At 45.8% G+C, this 8480-nt stretch overlaps 1 protein-coding gene across 2 annotated transcripts in view; it reads left to right on the top strand.

Annotated features, from left to right (window-relative positions):
• The first annotated feature begins 3185 nt into the window (after positions 1 to 3185).
• RAD54L2 (RAD54 like 2) overlaps positions 3186 to 8480 on the top strand; it is a 1034525-nt gene continuing 1029230 nt past the window's right edge. The window contains exon 1 of one of the 2 annotated variants that reach the window (XM_086938836.1): positions 3186 to 3306. The gene's annotated coding sequence lies outside the window, so the exon portion shown is untranslated. Of the gene's footprint in view, positions 3351 to 8480 lie in introns of both variants that reach the window. The other variant, XM_086938837.1, reaches the window with a different exon arrangement.

The raw sequence follows: 8480 nt of genomic DNA, 5'->3' as shown, positions 1-8480 counted from the left end.
GATGCACCCACCACACAGCTCCACCGATGCACCCACCACCCAACTCCACCGATGCACCCACCACCCAACTCCACCGATGCACCCACCACACAGCTCCACCGACACAGCTCCACCGACGCACCCACCACACAGCTCCACCGACACAGCTCCACCGACACAGCTCCACCGATGCACCCACCACACAGCTCCACCGATGCACCCACCACACAGCTCCACCGATGCACCCACCACACAGCTCCACCTACACAGCTGCAGCGATGCACCCATCACACAGCTCCAGCGATGCAGACACCACACAGCTCCACCGACAGAGCTCCACCGATGCACCCACCACACAGCTCCACCGATGCACCCACCACACAGCTCCACCGATGCACCCACCACACAGCTCCACTGATGCATCCACCACACAGCTCCACCGATGCACCCACCACACAGCTCCACCGATGCACCCACCACACAGCTCCACCGATGCACCCACCACCCAACTCCACCGATGCACCCACCACCCAACTCCACCGATGCACCCACCACACAGCTCCACCGACACAGCTCCACCGACGCACCCACCACACAGCTCCACCGACACAGCTCCACCGATGCACCCACCACACAGCTCCACCGATGCACCCACCACACAGCTCCACCGATGCACCCACCACACAGCTCCACTGATGCATCCACCACACAGCTCCACCGATGCACCCACCACACAGCTCCACCGACACAGCTCCACCGACGCACCCACCACACAGCTCCACCTACACAGCTCCACCGATGCACCCACCACACAGCTCCACCGACACAGCTCCACCGATGCACCCACCACAGAGCTCCACCGACACAGCTCCACCGATGCACCCACCACACAGCTCCACCGATGCACCCACCACACAGCTCCACCTACACAGCTGCAATGATGCACCCATCACACAGCTCCAGCGATGCAGCCACCACACAGCTCCACCGACACAGCTCCACCGATGCACCCACCACACAGCTCCACCGATTCAGCCACCACACAGCTCCACCGATTCAGCCACCACACAGCTCCACCGATGCAGCCACCACACAGCTCCACCGATGCAGCCACCACACAGCTCCATCGATGCAGACACCACACAGCTCCTCCGACACAGCTCCACCGATGCACCCACCACCCAACTCCACCGATACACCCACCACACAGCTCCACCGACACAGCTCCACCGATGCACCCACCACACAGCATCACCTACACAGCTCCACCGAGGCACCCACCACACAGCTCCACTGATGCACCCACCACACAGCTCCACCGACACAGCTCCACCGATGCACCCACCACACACCTCCACCTACACAGCTCCACCGATGCTCCCACCACCCAACTCCACCGATGCACCCACCACACAGCTCCACCGACACAGCTCCACCAATGCACTCACCACACAGATCTACCTACACAGCTCCACTGATGCAACCACAACACAGCTCCACCGATGCAACCACCACACAGCTCCACCGATGCAACCACCACACAGCTCCACCGATGCAACCACCACACAGCTCCACTGATGCAACCACCACACAGCTCCACCGAGGCACCCACCACACAGCTCCACCGAGGCACCCACCACACAGCTCCACCGAGGCACCCACCACACAGCTCTACCGAGGCACCCACTACACAGCTCCACAGATGCACCGACCACACAGCTCCACAGCTGCACCCACCACACAGCTCCACCCATGCACCCACCACACAGCTCCACAGATGCACCCACCACACAGCTACACCAATGCACCCACCACACAGCTCCACCAATGCACCCACCACACACCTCCACCGATGCACCCACCACACACCTCCACCGATGCACCCACCACACACCTCCACCGATGCACCCACCACACACACCTCCACCGATGCACCCACCACACACACCTCCACCGATGCCCCCACCACACATGCCCCCACCACACATGCCCCAACCACACAGCTCCATGAATGCCCCACCACACAGCTCCACCGATGCACCCACCACACAGCTCCACCGATGCACCCACCACACAGCTCCACCGATGCACCCACCACACAGCTCCACCGATGCACCCACCACACAGCTCCACCGATGCACCCACCACACAGCTCCACCGATGCACCCACCACACAGCTCCTCCGATGCACCCACCACACAGCTCCGCCGAGGCACCCACCACACAGCTCCACTGATGCACCCACCACACAGCTCCACCGATGCTCTAACTAAGCTCCACCAATGCACCCACCACACAGCTCCACCAATGTACCCACTAAGCTCCACTGATGCACACACCACTCAGCGCAACCACAGCATCACTCAGTGCAACCACAGCATCACTCAGCGCAACCACAGCATCACTGGTTCAAATATGTTCTTTCAATGTTTCAAGCGGTTTTCAAGCTTTCTTGCTTTATTAAAAATCACAAAAAGATGTTAATATTTCACTTCTGTTTTTGGATTTTCGTCACAATAAAAAACACTGAACATAATCTTCACAAAAGGTATTTACAAAAGTTTAAGCTATTGCCATTACAAATTACATACATTTATTTAGGTATTAATTATTTACAAAAATTAAAAACCATTGTTATTTGTAATATCAATACATCTAAGTCACGTAAATACAAAACATGTTGCATTACAAATGCTATAGGTGTTTGCGAAAGTTAGAACTATTGGCATTGTAAATGACAAAGCTATTAATTTAGCTATTTTAAAAAATAACACAAATAAAAAAAATTTCATTTATAAGACCAATAGCTCAAACTTTCCTAATGCGAGCCCTGTTGCATTTCCAATGCTTGTTGTTTCGTACGGGGTAGGATGTGTACTCCTTTATTTTTACATTGGCGTATACGAGACTATAAATCCCAGAATGCTATGTAAAACGTAGCCAGGACTAGGTTCAAAGGCACTCGGGGGGAGTGGGGGGCAGGCTAACGATGCTTTTATGCCCATTTTGCGGGTGTGGTGAACCCCATTAGCGCCGAGGCGTATAGAATTAATAAAATTAAGCACAACGGAATCGAGGGTTATCGATGTTCGAATCGAAGGGTAATTTAAGAAGGTTACTCTATCGCAGGACGGAACCTTTGTTCAAAGACCGGAACTTAAATGTCTGTGCTGCTGTTTCCTGCCGGACCGGTTGCGCGCACTGCAGAGGAACTTCCGGGACAGAATTCCGGGCGCAGAGCGAGAGCAGAGCACCAGAGCAGGGGCAGCCTGGAGAAGCAAGCCGGGACAACAGAGTGATAGACCTTCGAGCGGCCGCCACTGAGAGGTGAGGCGCACCCTGGTACAGGATGGAAGGAGGAAGAAAGAGAGGTATAAGGCAACAGAGGGGAACCGGAGAGAGAAAGGAGATGAAGTGGGTAAACAGGGAGGGATGGAGAGAGGAGGGAAGGGGAAAGTGTGGCCCATGGAGGAAAGATAAAGGCAGTGGTTTTGAAGAGAGGTGAGGGGATAGCTTGAGAAAAGACTTACGTGATGAATATTTAGGATAGAATAAACTAATTAACATCATAGAAAGTGGCGAAGCGATGATTAACGTGTTGAAGGAGGCACGATGAGTACATGATGGACCTGGACGGAATGAGAAAATAGAGGTTAGAAAAATGTTAGACAGGGGTATGAGGAGAGAAGATCAAGAAATAGGAGGAAACCCGATAAAGAAGGAATGGAAGGAGGAAGAGAGTTGGTGTCTCTGGACTGTTCTGCTTTCAAAAGAAGCGAGAGAAACGGAAGACCGCATTGAAAGAATGATGTTATCAATTGATGTACATACGAGAAAGAAGATTTCACGAGTATTAAGTAGCTTGCTTTAATATACTGCTTGTTTCCACGGCGTGCAGTATTATATCGCTGACTTGCTACCAGTGCATGCAGATTATAACTCTGCCAATATCTGGTACTTTTGAGAGCGACCGGTGTATTTTATTAATTTGACGCGTTAACACCACAGACTAGTTTACAGGTAGGCGTCATAGAGAGTAAGGTAAAGCACCAAAACACAGCATGGCGTATTCGTGTAAGTGGGAGTAGTCTGTCACATTGAATGCACGTTAAACCAAAACTTGTAGGCTAGGCTGTCCAAGGGAATGAAGTTCCAAAGTTTGGGGCTAGCACAGAGAACCTTTTGTTTACCCTTGTTTTAAATTTGCCAGTGACACGGCAAACCCCGATTAGTGGATCCTAGGGTGCACCCTGGCGTGTGCATTATTGTCTTCCCCAATCTTGCTCTTTGGGGTACGATAAAATGCAAATACTTTATGAATGAACACATCTTTCATGCTTCGGAGATGAACGTCTCCAACAGACACAAGCAATTAACTTACCCCCATCTCAGTAGCTCTTGAGACACTGAACCAATTTACAACTGTTGACTGTCCAGAGAGGTTTCGAGATAAACCCGTGAATTTGTAAAACCGTGGGATTCAGAGCAGTGGTATCTCTTTTCTAGGTCCGGATCTATGCTACAGAAAAGTGCACCAATGAACTATATGAAGTTTGCATTTCTAGGTAAACAAATACTTTTACAACCAACCTAACTTAACCCACTTCTTCTGCAGCATATTCAATGAGCACAGCATCCAATGAGTATGCTCTTTCAAAGAGTTGGAGATCACTAAAATCCTGTTATCATTAAATACATCTTTGCCACCTACTGTCATCTTTATTGCTAAGATAATCAACTTGGGCCTTCAAACTTTCTTGTGAATCATTGCCACTCGTGCTTCATATTCCACGGGCATGGATCTCCCACAGCTGAAACTCAGCCATTGTTACACATCTACTGAGAAAAACAAAATGCTGCTCATGAGATTCTATCCAGTTAGGTAACCAGTTACATAAGCCGCATCTGACCTCTTCTGATATCTCTGAAATGGCTCCCTACAGCAGCACTGAACATCTTTAAACTGATCTCCATTATGCATAACGCTCTGATTATGAAACCAGCCATATAGCTTGCACGAAAATTAACCAAATAACCATCTTGGGTATGTAATACATTCTCTTTGGCAAAGGCAAGCTCATTCTGGAGGTTCCAGAATTTAGTAAGTGAAAGACAGTTATATTGTTTTTCTCAGTAAGCGCACCTAGGGATTGGAAATCTATTGCACCATCCATTAGCGCTATTTAATTATATGATCGTTTCAAGACAGAATTGATAAACTTGCAATTTAATCAGCATTTCAAATCATGAAGTAGCTTTTTTCTGTAACTTACACAATTCTGTTGCTATTTAGAATGCTTACTTCCCACCTTTCACAGTTTTATGATATACTTTTTATTTTATCTGGTATACTATTTATTTTTATACAGTGCTCTTATTATTATTTTTTTTTCCATGACCACCATTTGTCAAAAACAGTTAATTGAAACTCTCTGTCATTGTGTATGGTCTGCACTGTATAAAACTACTAAATAAATATAAGTGTTAACATCACAACTAGCCATTTGTTTATTCAAAGGCATTTACTTGATGGCACTGCTAAGTTTATGTTGCTGACGAACAGCTGTACCATAAATTAGCAGTGGGATCTCGGAAACATAAAGTACACAACTGCCTCAAGCAAGCTCAATACTGGATATAGTAAAATTGGCTTTTCTTGAGCTGCTTGTTTGTGCGATAGTGCCAGTGGGTTCTGTGGATTCTACATCCCTACTTTTTGACTTCCATAAATCTTTTGACCAGCCCCCCAGTGTCACCTCAAGGTTTATGCAAACTTGGTGTCCTATTTGATGATAACCGTACATGTATTTTGTAGATGAGTGAAGTCACCAATAGTAGATTCCGTCATGTGCAATTGCTTGAGTGTGTCTTTACCTTCCTGCCATTCCCTCAAAATTTTGACGGTCCTTAATGTCATCTCGTCTGGACCCCATAAATGACATCTTTTATTGGGCTTCTGATGGAAACACTCGATAAGTTTAAACAGTCCAACACCTACCCAGTTTTGTTTAAGACACAAAGTAGGCTTCACACCAGCTCTCAGAACACTTCCTGGCATTTGATCAGTGACCTGCATTAATTATATATTCCACAAGTCCTGCAAAGGCTGCACCCCAGGCTACTTACCCATAAGTCTCCCAGCCATATCAACCAACAAGGCACCCAAGATACGCTTCAGCTAACATACTGCCCATTTACCTGCTGCTTAGGCTGTCATTAGGTGATCATTTTCTCTCCACTTACATGGTCTCACCTTCCGGAACATGGAAGTCTGTCACAGTTCCATATCCATACCAGAGTTTCAGAATATTCACCTAAGATGCATTTACAATATGTGAATTGAACTCACATTTACATGATTAATGGTTATCCAACAATTATTTTGAATTCTTCCTCTTCGACCTAATTTGGTCACCTTTACTGTTGAACAAATTGAAAATGCATTCAAAAGTTCCGAGGTGGTTTGGATATACACTGCTTTCATATGGTGTGTGGACTAGATTTATAAAGCTGTGTTAACCCCCCCATCGTGATGGTCGACATCCATATACAATTCTTGCATTTCAGATGGCCGTATCCCCAAAACCGATTTGGGTCCCTTCTTGAAGGGTTTTCCACCAAGGAAGACACTGAAGAGCATGCATGTCCTATTGACACCAGCTAGGGTGTGGCTACCTCCCCAGTTGAGGACTACAAGCCTAGATATCTTGGAGGTGCACCATGTAGTCTTGCCAATTTTTTTTAAATCAATACACTGGCATCCAATGTAAGAATTCTTTGAGGCTAAAGAGCAGGTATTTCTTTACCAGACCAAATGACAGGTAAGCATTGGGGTTTTGCTCCTATTGTAGCAGCTGGTACACCTGGTATATCAGTTGGGTGACACAAAGTGCATTACCATAATTGACAGTGACTACTTGAAGATTAATTGGACTGAAAGAGAGAACTCTCTTAACCTAGCAAAGCTTAAAGAAAGAACATTGAACTACTAAACTAACAGTGGCAGTAGCCATTCACTGTGAACAGGGCAGTGCGACCCACAGGGTTGAAGGCAGCTGATATAGCCCACATAGTCAGTGATTACTGGTCATAGTGTTTGCTTGGCTGAGACTGTATGAGTAACGCCATCTTGGTGAGAGAGATCTACATGACTAGCACTAGTGAGGGAACAACAATAAAGCAAACAGCAAAGTTGATAAGCTCCAGGATTAAAGACAGAAATGGAGTAAAGAAAGGTAATGAGCAGTTGAGGTAGGTTGTGACGGAGAGGACATGTTAAAATCTTCAGGCAGAAGCATGAAAGACTTAAAGTAGGTAATATCAATGTAATACATTTATAAATGTAGTTATTAAAGTAAAAATTGTGAGAATATAATCCTAAGAGGCATTGTGAAAGATAAAAGGGGAAAGGGATTGAAGAGGAACATTAAGAAGGAGAGGTGGGAAATCAAACTGAGTAGAGCTTTGAGAAAAGTGATTATAAGAAAGGACGTTGGAAAATTTCAATATTAAAATGAAATTGGAAGAAAGAAACGTAAGGGAAGAAAAACAATGACGCAAAATAAAGAAAAATAGTAAGAAGTAAAGAAACCCAGATAAGTGAAGAAACAAAGAGACTGTGGTAAATGAAGTAAGAAAACAGAGAGGTAAGGAAAATAAGAAAACTGGAGTTATGAGGGGTCAGAAAAATGAAGGTAAGAGTAATCGAAGAGAGCAAAATAAAAATATGGGATTGAGGCAAATGGGGAAAGAAAGAGAAATAAAGGAAGTGGCTGCAAGAAATTAACAATGTTAGCCAATTTAGAAGGAAGGGAGTGAAACTGCAAATGACCTATATAGAGTGAATACGAAGAAGAATGGCAATAAGAAATAAAGGGAAAGACAAAGTGAATTGAAGAACGGAAGCAACATGTGAAAAGGAAGAGAAGCAAGGAAAATATCAGGGAACGAAGACCAAGAGCAATGTGAAAGTGGAAAGCAGGGGTTTACAGGAAACATATCTAGAAAGTGGACTGGAAAAGGTCAAATGGAAGAAAGAAAATTGTAAAGAAAATGGAGAAAAACAGGAAAGGAGAAAGGCCATTGAAGTTACTATAGCGTAGGAGAGGTAGAATGTTGGAATTAAAGTAAAATGCAATGAGATAGTGAAAAATGTAAATGGTCGAAGATAAAATAACATTCTACAAAATGAAATATGCAAAAGAAATGGGAACAAGAAAAGGTGAAATGTGTAAAGGTTTGAAGAAAAGCAAATTTGGATTAGAAGTTGTGGTTGTAAAAGAAAGCAACAAAGAAAACGAGATCAAGAATAGAAGGGACCCCCATGAACGGAGAGGGGACCGAGTAGGCCGGGCTAGAGATAAGACTGAATAATGTTGGTACTGTAAAGTTGCTGAAGAATACTATCATCTGTTGTATTGTGATATACTGCTGTTATGATGGGATAGCTGTCGCGTATGTTGTACACTGTGAAATGCATACTGTAATAACGGATGAAGATA

This window comes from Lissotriton vulgaris, chromosome 9 (genome assembly GCF_964263255.1).
Source record: "Lissotriton vulgaris chromosome 9, aLisVul1.2, whole genome shotgun sequence".
In the NCBI taxonomy this organism is placed as follows: Eukaryota; Metazoa; Chordata; class Amphibia; order Caudata; family Salamandridae; genus Lissotriton; species Lissotriton vulgaris.
This window is presented reverse-complemented; position numbering and strand designations above follow the sequence as displayed.